Source organism: Lagenorhynchus albirostris, chromosome X (genome assembly GCF_949774975.1).
Source record: "Lagenorhynchus albirostris chromosome X, mLagAlb1.1, whole genome shotgun sequence".
In the NCBI taxonomy this organism is placed as follows: Eukaryota; Metazoa; Chordata; class Mammalia; order Artiodactyla; family Delphinidae; genus Lagenorhynchus; species Lagenorhynchus albirostris.
In genome coordinates this window covers 32,121,826-32,140,382 of record NC_083116.1, presented here as the reverse complement: position 1 = coordinate 32,140,382, position 18,557 = coordinate 32,121,826, and positions in this window count along the sequence as shown.

The window sequence follows — 18,557 nt, the reverse complement described above, 5'->3', positions numbered from 1 at the left end:
TAAAGACAGGACAACTTCTATGTCTCCTGTTGGGTTGATATTTATTTGTTTACCCTACTAAGTAGGGGTAAAAAACTAATTACGGTCTACAGAGTCCAGACTAACTCCATTTCCGCAGCTGGGCCATCTCTTGATATCTCAAGCTCTCCTTCCCCTGAGAATCCAAGGAAATAGTGCCGACAGGGAAGGGAATTGGGAGCCGCTGTTTAACTCCAGTCTTAGCCCCATAGCAGTCACCTCCTCCCATTAAAAATCTCGGAAGTCGATTCCAGTTCTTTAACAAGAATGTTTGGGGAATGGGTCTTGTTTATGAAAAGAATGTAAATCTCTGTTCAATTTGAATAATCATCATTATGTGTGACAGCCTTGTCAAAAAAAACAACAGCAACATTCTTTTAGCTTTTTAAAAAATTCCTCTCCTCCTTAATCAGTGACTACTCGGGGGAAAAACAGGAGTTCAAAGGGAGTCATAAACAGAGCCGCCTCCTTCCAGTTGTTCACCAGGAACTGTTTTCCAAAAAGGAAGAGGCTTTCTTACTCTTGGCCTCTAGGGTGTTTGTGGGGAGGGCCTTTATTAGTCTGGTTACTCCGGTAGCTGTCTCATTTGCTTTCCAGTTTGCAGCTGTCCCGTGATATGTTTATTTGAATCTCAGCCTCAGAACTGACTTGCCTTTGTTTCTGGCCTGAGGAAGCTCTAGTCAGAATGGGAAAGTTCAGCCACACTGTTCAAGTTAAACAGTGGAGTGGGAAAACATCAACTGCAAGACTCTGGGACCAGGTTAGACTTTTCAAAGTATATCCGTTTCTCCACGTTGCGCTTTTGTTTACTTCTGGCACTAGTTGTCGTGTTAACCTCATGTTTGCTCAAATTGTCCTGGGGTGATTTAATTACCATGATATTTTGTCCAAGAAAAGGGAAATTAAAAACCCATCAGCTCCCTTTGTGCATTCGTTGCCATGTTATAGTTAGGGCTTTAATAATAAAAAATAATAATAAATTATTAATGATATAACACTTTGCAAGTCTAAGGTGTGATCAGTTATGCAACCCTTGCACATACATGTTCTTGTTTATTTTTTCTTTTTGTTTAGAAACATTTTTTCTTCCAGTTTTATTGATATAATTGACATACAGCACTGTATAAGTTTAAGGTGTACAGCATAATTAGTTGACTTGTATACACATCATGAAATTGTTACCATAATAACGTATCTATCATCTCATAAATACAAAATAAAAAAAATAATTTTCCCTTGTGGTGAGAACTCTTATGATTTACTTTCTTAGCTTTCATATCTATACATGTTTAACACAAGGCCTGGGAAGTAGACAAAGAGTTTTCTCCCCATTTTGGATGCAACTGAGGCTCAAAGAGGTTGAGTGACTTGCCCAAGTTGGTGGTTAAGCCGAGACTCAGTTTTCTGTGGAACGTAGCACTGCCAATCTTTTTTCAGAAAAGCAGAGATGTTGCTTATGACAGAGCTTTCATGCAGCCTTAGATTAGACAACAGTAGTTGTTAAAAGCTTGAAATACTGATGCACTGGTTGGTAAAGAGCTGCTGCCTTGAGCTCTTCCAATGGTTTCCCAGGTTGCACCAGCATGGGGGAGTTCCTCTGGGATGTGGCTGCCCTGGTGCCTGCCAGCTCCCTTGTGCAGGCTCCCATCTGTATGCATCCAGATGACCAGAGCTGAGATAGCACCAGTTAGATGGGAAACAGTACCCCGAGCAGCAGGACTGGCACCTTATAGTACAAGTGTGCATTTCTCGGCTGCGCCTTCCCTGCCAACAAGGTGTTTGTCCACTGCTGGCCAGCTCTCCCCTTGAGTTTAGCCACAATATATCATACCGCTTCTTAAATATTTTTAATATCATCCAGACTTATAATAAAGACAAGCCAACAGCACAACTGTGAAGTAGATCCTATCACTTGTCGTTTCCCCCACAGTGGGGGCTCCATCCCCTGAATAGGTATCTGCTTCCTCATGGTCCCTGCCACCCCTTACCCCCGACAGTATCCTTCACTTCACTTCACTTCAGGGTAATATCTGGGCTAGATCTCTTCAGGGTTTTCTTCTCTTCCTTGTACCGTACACACTTATTTAAGCTGTCAGAGGCTGACTTTTGAAACTGTTAGTGACTGGTGAGTGTTACTTATGGTGTTTAAAGATACCAGGTCTTAGGGACCACTTTTTAAAAAAATGTATTCTCTCTTTTTAGCATTATGACTTTTCTCTTTATTGTCACTTTCTTGAGCTCTTTATATGAACAAAGTCTACAAATGCTTAATTATTTGAGTAGAAGGATCCTGACTGTGGAAAAGATTTCCCATCACTCCGTTCAATGTAATCTAATCCTACTGATACTTTTTGCTTTAATTTTTTAAATTTAATTTTCTTTTGAAGTATAGTTGATTTACAGAACTGTGTTAGTTTCAGGTGTACAGCATAGTGATTCAGTATTTTTGCATATTATATTCCATTATAGGTTATTACAAGATAATGGCTATAATTCCCTGTGCTACACAGTAAATCCTTGTTGCTTATCTATTTAATGTATACTAGTTTGTATCTGTTAATCTTATACTCCTAATTTGTCCCTCCCCTTTCCTTTTCCCCTTTGGTAACCATAAGTTTGGTTTCTATGTCTGTGAGTCTGTTTCTACTTTGCATATACATTCATTTGTATTTAGATTCCACGTATATGATATTATACAGTATTTGTCTTTCCCTGTCTGACTTATTTCAATAAACATAATATTCTCTAGCTCCATCCACGTTGCTGCAAATGGCAGTATTTCATTCATTTTTATGGCTGAGTAATATTCCACTGTGTACACATATACCACATCTTCTTAATCCAATCATCTTTTCATGGGCACTTGGGTTGCTTCCATGTCTAGGCTGTTGTAAATAGTGCTGCTATGAACATTGGGGTACATGTATCTTTCCGAATTTAATGTTTTTGTTTTCTTTGGATATATACCCAGAAATGGAATTGCTAGATCATATGGAAGCTCTAATTTTAGTTGTTTTTTTTTTTTTGAGGAAACTCCATACTGTTTCCCATAGTGGCTGCAGCAATTTACATTCCCACCAACAGTGTAGGAGGGTTCCCTTTTCTCCACACCCTCTCTAGCATTTATTATTTGTAGACTTTTTGATGATAGCCATTCTGACCAGTGTGAGGTGATACCTCATCGTGGTTTTGATTTGCATTTCTCTAATAATTAGTGATGTTGAACATCTTTTCATGTACTTGTTAGCCATGTATATGTCTTCTTTGGAGAAATGTCTAGTCTTCTGCCCATTTTTTATTGGGTTTTTTGATATTGAGTTGTATGAGATGTTTGTATGTTTTAGATATTAACCCCTTGCTGGTCATGTCATTTGCAAATATTTCCTCCCATTCCATAGGTTATCTTTTCATTTTGTTGATTGTTTCCTTTGCTGTACAAAAGCTTTCAAGTTTACTTATGTCCCATTTGTTTATTTTTGTTTTTGTTTCTTTTACCTTAGGGAATTGATCCAAGAAAATATTGCTATAATGTATGTCAAAGAGTGTTTTGGCTATGTCCTCTTCTAAGAATTTTATGGTTTCGTGTCCTACATTTAGGTCTTTAAACCATTTTGAGTTATTTTTGTATATGGTATGAGGGAATGTTCTAATTTCATTGTTTTACATGTGGCTGTCCAGTTTTCCCAGCACCACTTGTTGAAGAGAAGGGACATCTTTACTGATGGTAGTTCAAGCCCTGTGGGAGGTGGGACAGGAGTTATTTTTTGAGAGCTGGCTTTTCTGCCCTCAGGCTATATAATTTAATAAACACCTACAAAACAAGTGGGTTTTTAAAAAAGTTTTTAATATTTATTTATTTATTTGGCTGTGCTGGGTCTTAGTTGCGGCATGCGGGATCCTCTTTGTGGCTTGCGGGATCTTTAGTTGCGGCATGCGGATCTAGTTCCCTGACCAGGGATCGAACCCGGGCCCCCTGCATTGGGAGCGTGGAGTCTTAACCACTGGACCACCGGGGACATCTCAAAACAAGTGGTTTTTTGATCAGTGTTTCCAATGAATATTGAAACAATTCTAAGATGCATTTTAAACTTTTGATTACCTTCTATTGTACAGGAAAAGAGGGAGTCACACTTAAATACAGGAAATATGTTTGGGAGAAGGGCATTCCCTCCAAACTCATAGCTGCAAAAATGGACATAAGGTGCTACATTATGTGGTTAAGAGCAGAGGCTTTCAATTTCTTTTTACAAATGGCAAGAAAAAAAGAGAGGAGAAACCTACAGATAAAAAAAGAGACTTAAGAGATGTATTAACCAAATGCCAGTTTCTGACATAGATCTTGTTTGGGTCATGGTTCAAATAACGTACTGTGGGAAAAAAATTATGAGACAATTGGGGAAATATGAACATGGACAGGACATTTGATGGTGCTAAGAAATGATTGTTATAGGTATTGTTATTTTTCTAAAAAGAGTCCATTTCTTTTGAAGATATATATTGAAATGTTTACAAATGAAAAGATGAAATTCTGTGTGTGTGTTGGATAGGGGCTGGGTAGGGTATGGATGAAACAAGATTGGCTATGAGTTGGTAATTGTTGAGGCTGGGTGATGAACACATGGTGATTCATTACACTATATTATCTACTTTTTTATGTCTGAACATTTTTATAAATAATAAAGGCTAGAGCTTCCCTGCTGGCGCAGTGGTTAAGACTCTGCCTGCCAATGCAGGGGACACGGGTTCGAGCCCTGGTCCTGAAAGATCCCACATGCCGCAGAGCAACTAAGCCCGTGTGTCACAACTACTGAAGCCCGTGAGCCTAGAGCCCGTGCTCCCCAACAAGAGAAGCCGCTGCAATGAGAAGCCCGCGCACCGCAACAAAGAGTAGCCCCCGCTCTCGGCAACTAGAGAAAACCTGTGTGTAGCAGCGAAGACCCAATGCAGCCAAAAATTAAATAAATGAATAAATAAACAATTTAAAAAATAATAATAAAGGCTAAAACAAAATAGAGCACAAAAGTGAAGTTAGACCTTCATGAATGTGAATCTTGGCTCTATTTCCTAGCCATGTGATGTCCTTAGAGAAATAGCCTCTCTGAGTCTAAATGTCATCTGTAAAGTGGTGATAATGTGAAGATAAATGAAATAATATATGTAAAGAACTTAGCATGGAGCCTGACACAATAAGTAGTCTATAAATAGGAGATCTTATTATAGTCCAATTATTTTGTCCATTTTTCTGAACCTATAATTGCAGATACTACAAGAGTTTATTCCCTAAGAAGTTCTTACCACTAAAGTAGAATAGTTTTGTAATACACAAATGTCTACTGCTGTGTTCTCTAGGGGGAGCATGTCTGGAAAAGAGAGGCTGTGATATTAGCACAAGTGGAAATAATGGCAAAGAATCAGAGAAGCTGTCCTAAGAAATAAAAATGTCTTGCTTTGCAGCTCTGAGTCTTTAAAAGCATCCTTGAGGACACACAGCATCGGATCTTTCTTTTGTATATGTTTCGGCTTTTCCCTCCCCCGCACACTGGCTCGTAGTGAATGTTGACTAACCAATTCTCCTTGGTGCCCTTCAACACAGAGGGGAAAAAGCCTGGTTATGCCACTGAAGCAGGAATAGGGGTCCATTGTTGACATGGTCTTAATGCCTTGCATACAACTAGAGGACTCTGTGATAGTACCTTAATTCTTTTAACAAACATTTCCAAATGCTTACTACGTGTCAGGACTCTGCTAGACACTCAAAATACATAATATCTGGTCAAACCCCATTTTAGATATGAGTAGACTGAGGTTTGGAGAGTTTAAGTGGCTTGCCCAGGGTTACACAGCTAGTAAGTAGCGAAGCTGTTACTCTGCATGCAGAGCTATCAGACTCAGAAACCATTTTCTCTTAATGAGCTTGACTGTAGTAACCATTTCACTATGTATATGTATACCGAAACGTCATGTTTGTATCTCTTAAATATTGATTCATGAAACTTTTATTTAAAAATATAAAAAATAAAGAAACCATGTCCTTTACTTCTAAGTCTTTACTGTAACTTCATGCCCATTTATTATCAGAATGAGGAGTAGAAACAAGGGAGTTCAAAATATTGGGCTGGCCAAAAAGTTAGTTTGGGTTTTTCTGTAACATCTTATGGAAAACCTGAACGAACTTTTTGGCCAACCCAATAATATTTTTCTCTCTCTGAGCTTCCTTAATATCTTGAAGACTTCTTCCCAGTATGATTTATTTATGTCACTAAAGCTGTGATGTGCAAATAGAAAGACAGGTTTAGATATGCGTGGTGTTGCATTGGTTTCAATATTGTTTTCTTGAACTTTAAAAATACACAGAACTGAAGCCTTGTTTTGCTGTCGGGTCATCAATGCTTCCTAAGGCCATGTGGCCTACATAGAGGAGAAAGTGGTAGAACAAAGAGGCCCTTCATGTTCAGGCTCAATACCAAGCCCATGCTGCACGTGAAGGTCCAGGGTAAGGAAGCAACGTGGAATCCACTGAGCTCAGCTGTAAGGGAGAGGTGGGCTGCCAGACAGGACCCTTGCCAGCTCTGAGTCATTACAGGCTTCCTGAGCCCAGCCAATTTACCTGCTTCTCAATAAGATCTTTATTTGTCCTTCTATTCTCGTCAAAAGCTGTTGTCATTTCCTTTTCTGTCTGGAGACACTGCAAGCTGCCTCCAGGCAGTATGACCATGCTGGCCCCTTGTGCAACCCCCAACTCACCAAGATGAAATATATCTGAAAATTCCCCTTGTTTGACTTTTTCTTCCCTGTTAGGCAGAAAGCATCATATTTCTTACATTTCCAGAGCTTCAACTATTCAAATTCTTTATCGGATCAGCTAGTATGGGGTTTGGAGTAAATAGAAAGTGCTATCCTGGTAGCTCTGGTGTCATTATTTTGTGGTTGCGTTGGAAGACATATGGATTCATAGGATTAGAACCTCTTAGACCTGCAAAGCCCTCAGAAACCGAAGAATTGGAGGCCAGACTGGAATGACTGCAACTTGGTTGTTAAATGTTCATTTGTTCATTCATTCCTCCCTTTACTGTTATTAACTGAAGTATAATTGAGTTACAATATTGTGTTAGTTTCAGGTGTAAGCATAGTGATTCAGTTATTATTTTTCTGATTATATTCCATTATAGGTTATTATAAGATACTGAGTATAATTCCCTTGCTATACAGTAAATCCTTATTGCTAATCTATTTTACGTATAGTAGTTTGTATCTGTTAATCCCACACTCCTAATTTATCCTTACTCCCACCCCTTTCCCCTTTGGTAACCATAAGTTTGTTTTCTATGTCTGTGAGTCTGCTTCTGTTTTGTATATAGATTCATTTGTATTATCTTTTAGATTCCATGTATAAGTGATATCATACAGTATTTGTCTTTCTGTGTCTTATTTCACTAAGCATAATATTCTCTAGGTCCATCCATATTGCTGCAAATGGCAATATTTCACTTTTTATGGCTGAGTAATAGTCCACTGTCCATTCCATGTGATATATATATCACATATATACATGTATATTTTCGTAATCCAATCATCTATTGATGGGCACTTGAGTTGCTTCCATGTCTTGGCTATTGTAAATAGTGCTGCTATGAACATTGGGGTGCATGTATCTTTTCGAATTAGTGGTTTTGTTTTCTTTGGATATATGCCCGGGAGTGGAATTGCTGGATCATATGGTAACTCTATTTTTCAGTTTAAGGAACCTCCATACTGTTTTCCATAGTGGCTGCAGCAATTTACATTCCCACCATCAGTGTACAAGGATTCCCTTTCCTCCACATCCTTGCCAAAGTTTGTTATTTGTAAATTTTTGATGATGGCCATTCTGACTGGTGTGAGGTGATACCTCACTGTGGTTTTGATTTGCATTTCTCTAATAGCAATGTTGAGCATTCTTCCATGTGCCCGTTGGACATCTGTATGTCTTCTTTAGAAAAATGTCTATTTAGGTCTTCTGCCCAATTTTTGATTGGGTTTGATTTTCATATTGAGTTTTACGAGCTGTTTGTGTATTTCCTCCCTTTATGCCTTTATTCCAGAAACACTTCTTAAATGCCTTCTAGATATCAGTGCCTTGGCCCCAGCCTCAGGAACTCTCATATTTATTTATTTATTTATTTTTAAACATCTTTATTGGGGTATAATTGCTTTACAATGGTGTGTTAGTTTCTGCTTTATAACAAAGTGAATCAGTTATACATATGTTCCCATATCTCTTCCCTCTTGCATCTCCCTCCCTCCCACCCTCCCTATACCACCCCTCCAGGGGGTCACAAAACACCGAGCTGATCTTCCTGTGCTATGCGGCTGCTTCCCACTAGCTATCTACCTTACGTTTGGTAGTGTATATATGTCCATGCCTCTCTCTCACTTTGTCACAGTTCACCCTTCCCCCTCCCCATATCCTCAAGTCCGTTCTCTAGTAGGTCTGTGTCTTTATTCCTGTCTTACCCCTAGGTTCTTCATGACATTTTTTTTCTTAAATTCCATATATATGTGTTAGCCTACGGTATTTGCCTTTCTCATTCTGACTTACTTCACTCTGTATGACAGACTCTAGGTCTATCCACCTCATTACAAATAGCTCAATTTTGTTTCTTTTTACAGATGAGTAATATTCCATTGTATATATGTGCCACATCTTCTTTATCCATTCATCCGATGATGGACACTTAGGTTGTTTCCATCTCCGGGCTATTGTAAATAGAGCTGCAATGAACATTTTGGTGCATGACTCTTTTTGAATTATGGTTTTCTCAGGGTATATGCCCAGTAGTGGGATTGCTGGGTCATATGGTAGTTCTATTTGTAGTTTTTTAAGGAACCTCCACACTGTTCTCCATAGTGGCTGTACCAATTCACATTCCCACCAGCAGTGCAAGAGTGCTCCCTTTACTCCACACCCTCTCCAGCATTTATTGTTTCTAGATTTTTTGATGATGGCCATTCTGACTGCTGTGAGATGATATCTCAATGTAGTTTTGATTTGCATTTCTCTAATGATTAATGATGTTGAGCATTCTTTCATGTGTTTGTTGGCAATCTGTATATCTTCTTTGGAGAAATGTCTATTTAGGTCTTCTGCCCATTTTTGGATTGGGTTGTTTGTTTTTTTGTTATTGAGCTGCATGAGCTGCTTGTAAATTTTGGAGATTAATCCTTTGTCAGTTGCTTCATTTGCAAATATTTTCTCCCATTCTGAGGGTTGTCTTTTGGTCTTGTTTATGGTCTCCTTTGCTGTGCAAAAGCTTTGAAGTTTCATTAGGTTCCACTTGTTTATTTTTTTTTTATTTCCATTTCTCTAGGAGGTGGGTGAAAAAGGATCTTGCTGTGATTTATGTCATAGAGTCTTCTGCCTATGTTTTCCTCTAAGAGTTTGATAGTTTCTGGCCTTACATTTAGGTCTTTAATCCATTTTGAGCTTATTTTTGTGTATGGTGTTAGGGAGTGATCTAATCTCATACTTTGACATGTACCTGTCCAGTTTTCCCAGCACCACTTATTGAAGAGGCTGTCCTTTCTCCACTGTACATTCCTGCCTCCTTTATCAAAGATAAGGTGACCATATGTGCGTGGGTTTTTCTCTGGGCTTTCTATCCTGAGGAACTCTCATCTTGAGGGCCGGGGTGGATGGACAAGTAAACAGCTGGTCGTAATACAGTATGCCCAGTTTTGTGAAGGAGATGCAGTATCAGACAGTGGTTTAGAAAGGACACCTTAGAAATCAGATTGATCTGGTTTAAACTCCAGCCTTGCCATTTATTTCTTGTGTGGTTTAGGTAAGTTATGAAACCTCCTAAGTTAACTCTAGAGCATGGTGATCATGGATGCACATAGGTATGTAGCACTTGAGCAGCACAGATGGCTAGCAGGACATCTATGTTGATCTGTTGCGGTTCCAGAAGGCCAGGAGGTTGTGATAAGCTAAAAAGATAGAATTTTACCCTTAAAAATATCCTATGGTGGGGGCAGGCAATAGGCATGTGGATAGCTGGGGTAAAAGACATTGGTCCATTGGGACGGGGGAGCTAGCCATGAGGGCTCTGATTCAGAGCCAGATTCCTAATCCATAAAAGGACTTGGAGAGCAAAGCAGACCTCAGTCCCAGATGAAAAACATGGCTGAGTTTATGGAGGAAGGGTATAAAGTAGAACTTGGAGACGGGGTAGTGGTAAAAAATAATCTACAGGTGTACTGCCTATATTCTAGGTAGTAACTCCGAACATGAGGAAGCTACAAAGCAGAACAGGAGCCCTGCTGGCAATGCTGTGGTTGGCAGGCATATGGCAGCCATAAGAATGTGCCTCTCAGATCTCTGACAGCTGGGAGACTGACCAGACTGCTGCTACACTCTGAAATCGTCACTGTATTTGCATCAAGGCCACACTTCCTATGGGCTGTTTCTGGTCAGTGGATGACCCCAGCAGGGACACTAGGTAGGCCTGTTCATGGAAGACACTGGAGTCCTTTTTTTGATTGAAGTATAGTTGATTCACATTACTGTGTTGCTTTCAGGTGTACAGCATAGTGATTCAGGTTTTGGGGGTTTTTTTTGGCAGATCGTATTCCATTATAGGTTATTACAAGATAATGGCTATAATTCCCTGCGCTATACAGTAAATCCTTGTTGCTTATCTATTTGATGTATAGTAGTTTGTATCTGTTAATCCCATACTCCTAATTTATCCCTCCCCAGTTTCTGTCCCCTTTGGTAACCATGAGTTTGTTTTCTATGTCTGAGTCTGTTTCCATTTTGTACATAGATTCATTTGTATTATTTTTTAGATTCCGCATATAAGCGATATCATACGATATTTCTCTTTCTCTGTCTGACTTACTTCACTCAGTATGACAATCTCTAGGTCCATCCATGTTGCTGCAAATGGCATTATTTCATTCTTTTTTAGGGCTGAGTAACACTCCACTGTATCTATATACCACATCTTTTTTTTTTAAAAAAAGGATCTTTTTTTTTTAGATGTTGGAGGGGCAGGAGTTAATTAATTAATTAATTATTGCTGTGTTGGGTCTTTGTTTCTGTGCGAGGGCTTTCTCTAGTTGTGGCAAGCGGGGGCCACTCTTCATCGTGGTGCGCGGGCCTCTCACTATCACAGCCTCTCTTGTCACGGAGCACAGGCTCCAGACGTGCAGGCTCAGTAGTTGTGGCTCACGGGCCTAGTTGCTCTGTGGCATGTGGGATCTTCCCAGACCAGGGCTCAAACCCGTGTCCCCTGCATTAGCAGGCAGATTCTCAACCACTGCGCCACCAGGGAAGCCCTATATACCACATCTTCTTAATCCAATCATCTTTTCATGGGCACTTGGGTTGTTTCCATGTCTTGGCTATTGTAAATAGTGCTGCTATGAACACTGGGGTGCATGTATCTTTGGATCAAATGGTAGCTCTATTTTTAGTTTTGGGGAAACTACATACTGTTTTCCGTGACACTGGACTCCTTTGGCTGCTGACTTTGTCTTAAGGACTACCTGATGGTGATGCTAAACTTTCCTTAGAACTGCACCCAGGCTAAGACACTTCCCTCTGACTAACTTCCTTCCTTCCTTCCTTCCCTCCTTCCTTCCCTCCCTCCCTCCCTCCCTCTCTCTCCTTCACTCAGGGTCAGACTTGCATTTCATTGCAGTGCATACTGGTGGCTCTCCCAGGCTTTCCTTGTTCCCTTCCCATTTTTTTTAATCACTGGGGTTGCCCCTAGTAAATTTCTTGTGCTTTTACTTCTGTCTTTTTATCTCCTTCTTGAATGACCTGGACCAACACAGGGGGTCACCTACATGTGTGGTTTAAGGGACCTCAACTTAAAGGATAGAAAGTTGCAGTGACAAAGGTTTCATTTGAGATTGAGTCCGGTGGTTTTCACATTTCCTTGCATGAGGAATGTAGATTGACTGGGTAAGCCTCAGGGGCCAGGCACAGCACTAGGCTCTAGGAATACAGTCACAAACAAGATGCCCTTATGAAATTTATCAGGAAAGACAGCAGAGATTAGGCAAGTAGTAGAGAAAATATTTTTGGTAAAAGCTAGTGACATAGTCCAAATCCCTTCCCATGGCTTATAAGTTTTCATGACCTGGCCCCTACCTATCTCTCCATCCTCTTTTCTCATCATATCTGTATTATACTCTGCACCAGCTAGCATGAAATGCTTGCAGTTCCCAGAGCTCTCCATCTTTTTACCTCTGGGCCCTTGCCCAGGCTACCCTTCACCCACCAGCCTTAGACCATATCCATCTACCAGGCTTATTAGCTCGTTCTTCCCTGAGCAACTAAAGGTGTTCCTCCTCTGTTCTCCTGTAGCACCTTACACCCTTATCATTGATTTCTTTACAGGCAAGTAAGTGGAAAACTACTGAAATGCAAAACTGATGCCAGGCACAAAAATATATATACATTCCTTCTTCCCAAATCAGTTGGTTCATAGTTAAGAAATGGTATCTCCACTTTTTATGCTCAAGCCAAACTTGACTTCTGTTTTGTTCCAGAGACTGCTAACTGCCTACTCAATATATGTTCTCCCCTGCCTCTCACTGTATTAATGTGCCCAGCTGAAAATATCTGTGCTTCCTAGTGTCTAGCAAGTAGAGGTGGACAGTGAGATACAAGCAGAAATCATGGGGTGGGGCTTCTGGGAAGCCCTTTTTGCCTTTGACGCTCCCTTCTACCCACTGCCTGGTATTTGACTGTGATGCTTAAAGTTCTGGCAGACATCCTGGGACCATGAGGGAAAGGTCAAGAGAATTACAAACAGCCCTGACATTCTTGAGCCTCTAAACCAACACCAGCAACCGCCTACCTTTGGACTTCTCATTCTCGTTACATGAGACAAATAAACCCTCATGTATTTCAGCCACTGTGATCAAATTTTTTTTTTTTTTACTCACAGATTAATGCAATGCTGAACTGATCCACCTCAACAAGTTCTGTTCTCTTCTCCTTAGCTCCATCCGTGCTTGAGATGTCTCCCTTCCTTCTCACCATCTTTTCCCCTAAATCTCTGCTTACCAAATCTTATTCATCATTGAAGACTCAGTGCAAACAACAGCCACTTTTAGGGATTTTATTTTATCCCCTCCCAATATAGATGTGCTATTTCCCTCTTTTGACCCATCTCTGGCGCACTTTATCTGGATGTCTTGTGGAATATATATGTATGTATGTATGTGTGTGTATATATATATATATATACATATATATACATATATATACACACACAATTCTGTGTGATAGGTATTCATGCTCATATTCGTGTCATACATTTCTTTGAATTTTCTGCAATAAATAGCAGAAACACACATAGTAGACATTTAGTAAATCCTTGTTGAATTAGATATAAACTTGAAATAAGAACATAACTTCTCCTTACACGGATATATGTAGACACACACATTTAACCACTGACTACAGTAGTTTTTGGAATGAAGTTTGGGCAAAATACAAGCAACCCAATAGATAAAATATGCCTTTAAATAACATATTCTTTACTTGATTTGGAAAATAAAATTATTCTCATGACAATGGGGATATACTTCTGTTTAACTTTATATCAAACATTCTTTCATTTCAACTCTTATTTATTGAATGTCTCCACTATGTAGTCAGTGTTATGAACAGGGTTGTATTAAGATGAATGAGGGTTTGAGCTGGGAATATAATTATCAGAGCTGAAATATGGAGACTATGAAAAGCCCAGGTGAATGTGATGAGATCCTGAACTGAGCTGAGGGCAGGGATAATGGAAGGAGAAAAAGCACTATTTGACCCAGAGTCTGAGAACAGGTTGTTAAATATTATTTAAAGGTGTGCCATTCATGCTCATACCAGATACTGGAATTTTCTTGAATATTACATGCCCCCAAATGACGTAGGTAAGTAGGGAGACAGAACTGACAATCATCTGTATTTAAAGGGATTTTTTTTTTTTTTTTTGGCACGCGGGCCTCTCACTGCTGTGGCCTCTCCCGTTGCGGAGCGCAGGCTCAGTGGCCATGGCTCACGGGCCCAGCCGCTCCGCGGCATGTGGGATCTTCCTGGACCGGGGCACGAACCCGTGTCCCCTGCATCAGCAGGCGTACTCTCAACCACTGCGCCACCAGGGAAGCCCTCAGTTTTCTTTACTGATTTCTTTTCCCTCCGACTGCCCTTTCAGTTCTTCAAGATACTGTTCTTTTTTTCTCTTTCATTTTTATTTAATCTCCAAAAATTATTAACATTCTACTCTTGCCTACTCAAACTTCATTACGATGTATTTCAACTTTCTTATGCCATCTTCAATGTCTTAACCTCCTTCAGACTTTTTCATATATTTGCCTCTTTGTGCTTCTTACTGGGTGATATCATCTGACCTGTTTTCCAATTCACAAATTCTCTTTGGCTCTCTGTTTAATCCATCAAAGGAGCTTTTATTTTGTACTTAATTTATTATATTTTTTATTTCTCAGAATTCCATTTGGTTCTTTTTTAAAAATATTCTGCTCAGTTTCCATAGTTTATTTCTCAATCATCTTCAAATTCCTTTTTCTTTTAGCATATCAAACATTCTTATTTTATATTCAGCATCTGATAATTTTTATAACTTTAGTCTTTGTGAGTCTGTTTCTGCAGACTTCCACTCAGAATGGCTTGTGTCTTTGTAGGTTTCGTGATATTTTTTTCATTGTGAGCTCATGCTCTTTGGAATTTTATCTGTGGGAATTCTTTTGAGACTACTTTAAAATTCTTCCAGAGAACATTTTTATTTACCACTGCAATGTGGTGCCTAGAGGCACCATCAACCAAGGACTGCTATAAACTAATGTTTCTGTTTGGTGGTTTTGCAGACACAGACATAGTATTCTGCTCCCAAAAGTGCTTGAGTGTGGACATGTGATTAGGAATTCTTAGGAAAAATAATTTTCTCCAACCCCCACCCCCGCCAATTCCCTAGGTTAGGTAAGTATCTTTATGTAGAGAAGGAGGTATTTTATAGGTCACTCACTTATGGAGTGACCCTTAGGGGATTTTAGCTTTATGAGGGTCTCCAGCCAGCCTGACTACCTTGCTTGGGTCTCAGTCTTTATCTCCTGTCTCTAGTCCTACCACACAGTCCTTTAATACCAACTCTAGGCCACCAGGGATAAGCAGATACTCCAAAGACAAACTCTGGCTTGATTACCTCTAGAAAAACGGGCTGGATTCTTTCCTTTACTTAACTGCAGGTCAGCTTCACTTTAAAATAACAGCACTTAAAATATTTTTTTCCAGCGGGCTTCCCTGGTGGCGCAGTGGTTAAGAGTCCGCCTGCCGATTCAGGGGACACGGGTTCGTGCCCCGGTCCGGGAGGATCCCACATGCCGCGGAGCGGCTGGGCCCGTGAGCCATGGCCGCTGAGCCTGCGCGTCCGGAGCCTGTGCTCCGCAACAGGGTAGGCCACAACAGTGAGAGGCCCGTGTACTGCCAAAAAAAAAAAAAAAAAAAAATTTTTTTCCAGCTTCTTAAGCCAGGTTCTCCTCTCCCCGGCATTGTGCTTGCTGTGTCAGGCGCTGTTCTAAGTATTTCTTTATTGGGAGGGGTTTCTCTACACACTTATCCTATTGTCAGAAACAGATATTATTGTCTTTTTTAACAACATTCTCTCCAGGTAGTCTCATCCTCTCTTTGGACTCTATTCTCTCTCTGGGTGACTCTCAAATCTATATTCTTGCCTTTTCCCTGAGCTTCCTATAGCCCCATATGAATCACCTAATTCATGGTCTCCTCGCCCCTCCAAATTTATTCTGTCCTGCGCCTCCTGTCTTAGCCAGGGATACAGCAAGCTACCTAGTCAGTCAAGCTGGAAATATTAGTATCCTCTTTAAATTATCCCTCTCCCTCATACTCAGTTACCAATTCCCAAGATTACTAGCTGTTTTTCATGTAAGCTGCTTCTACCTCATTCCCCATGAAAACACCCTGGCTCTGACTCTTACCCATCCCTCACCTAGTTAATATCTCTAGTCACACAACTGGTCTTTGGCCTCTAATTCATTTGAAACCCCTTCCATTATTAAATCTGCCACCAAAACTCTTTCCAAATCACATATCTGATCACATCCCTTGCCTGTGCAAAAACCGTTATTGACTTTCCATTGCCTGCTATAGAAATAATAAAATTCTGACCTCTTGACTTGGTATTCAAGGTACATGACAATGGGGGTGCCGATCTTTACAGCCTTTTAATTGTGACCCTTTATTCTGTGATGCATGTAATGCTCCAGTTACACTGTACTTGTCATTCTGCGATTTAACTCCTTTACCTGAAACACCCTTACCCTATCTCCACCAACCAAAATCCTAATTTTTATTTAAGGCCCAGTTCAGTTCTTCCCAGAAATCAATTACTCCTGACTCTGTACTCCCATAGCAGTTTCCTTAATCTTTTGTGGCACTTATCATATTGTGCCTTTTATTAGAGGTCATTGTGTTTGCTTCTTCCTCTTACCAGGTGCTAAGTCCTTGAAGGCACTAGAGCATAGTGGTTACACACTCTGGGGTTGGAGTCAAATAGACCAGGCTTAAGCCTTAATTCCATCACTAGCTGTGTGAATTTGGGCTTAACCTCTTTGAGCCTCAGTTTCCTCATCTATGAAAGGGGGGGTATACAGTACTGTTGTAAATTTTCAATTATCTAATTCATGTAAAGCCATTAGCACACTGCCTGGCAAGAATAACTACACAATAAATATTAGCTATTATTATTAAAGGCAGATGCTACAGCTTGTTCATCTTTTTATCTCTCCAATTCTTCCTCTAGCCTCTCCTCTTTCCCTCCTCCCCCCCTTCCTGTTCCAGGGCTTAGCCTAGTACCTTTCACAGACTACATATTCAATAAATTCTTCTTGAGTGAACGCTGAAAACATCACACAGTTTTTATATATAACATTTAATTCAGTCTGGGTCGAAACAGTTGACATTTGTATGAGACACCAACAGGCGAATGCTTATGGGCTGTCCCAGCAATATATATCAATGGAGCATCCTGTTTGAGCACCAAAGAGCAGCCCCTTTCAGTATTGTCTGAACAAGCCAGCTTTACTAGGAGTGGTGAAAGAGAAAGGGGAGGTTTCATATCCCAGGGAAGTGTTTGGAACTTAATGAGAAGTGTAGGCTGAGAAAATGACCCTGTTCTTTGAAAACCAAATGCAGCTACTGAATGTGAGGCTTACACACAGCCTAGGCCGTGTGTGAGCAACAGGGACCAGAGTTTTGCAAAATCTTTTTCCTGGCCTGTGGTGAATTTTGAATCAAACCCACTCAGCATTTTACTCTCTATAGACACAGCACATTTTTTCTCTAAATCCTCACTCCCAGCACGCTTACTAACCAACATTCCTGATAAAACCAATGAAACCAAATGAATTATTTGGGGCTAGATACGAAGTTGGTCTTCTCCCTACTTCTTGTTCCAGCACCAAAAATATTTATGCTATTACTTTACATTCCTTAAAACTACCAATATTCCAAAATGGTCACTGTTTACTTGGATTCTATATATTTTTCTGTTCTATTTTAAAGATGAATGCACCATATTTTATGACACGTCTGTTCTAATATTATCAGTAAGATTTCCATAAAAGTGAAATATTTTAAAGTCCAACTTTTGTTTTTTACCTCTTCCTGGATTATATCTTGCATAGCTTCAAATCCATCAAAATGCTCAAATGATACTATATATGTTTCTAATTTTATTTGCTTTATGAATTTGAGAAAGGTTTAGTCTTTTGCTGCTTTAAGCTAACTATTTTAGGAATGTTGAGCTTTATCATTCAGAAATGATAAAAATGGAATTTTCCTTTAGTTTAATCGCACAGACAACTCAGTGGTATTCTTGAGATCTGATTATTGCCTCTTGGGTAAAGAGGTATGGAATAGCTCAATCACACGATACACTTCAGGTGACCTCCCCCACCCTTCAACACACGCACACACAAGAAATTCAATTAAAAAACTTTTGTTCTTGAAGCCAAAGGTTATACATGGCTCCCTACCTGATCTTTATTTGTGTATGTAACCCTTGATTCCTAACCTGTCTCTTCCATTGGAAAAATCAATGGCCCAGATATAGTCAACGTTACTTAGTTCCATTCCCTAAATAGTTTTTCTTTCATAGTATCTGCCCCCTCCTCCCTAATACCTATCTTGCTCTCAGCTAGCTCTCAAGTGATCACTGGCAAGGTCTTCGCTGATAACGCTTAAACCAAGGGTTTCCAACAGTTGTGTGTGTCAGTGTGAAAGAGAGAGACAGATAAAGGGGAAGGAGAGAGACAGGAAGGGAAGTGTGAGAACCTAGAAAGTGGAAAATAGTGGGGCATGGCTGAGGCAACCATCTTAGAGATCTAGAAAATGAAGCCAGGTTATTGTTTTCTGGCTGGGAATTCCTAACCTAAGGTGTTACTTATGTCAGTTAACAAGAACTTCTTGTTACTTCTTGATACCAACCAGTTTTCAATACTTGAAGGAAGGTGCA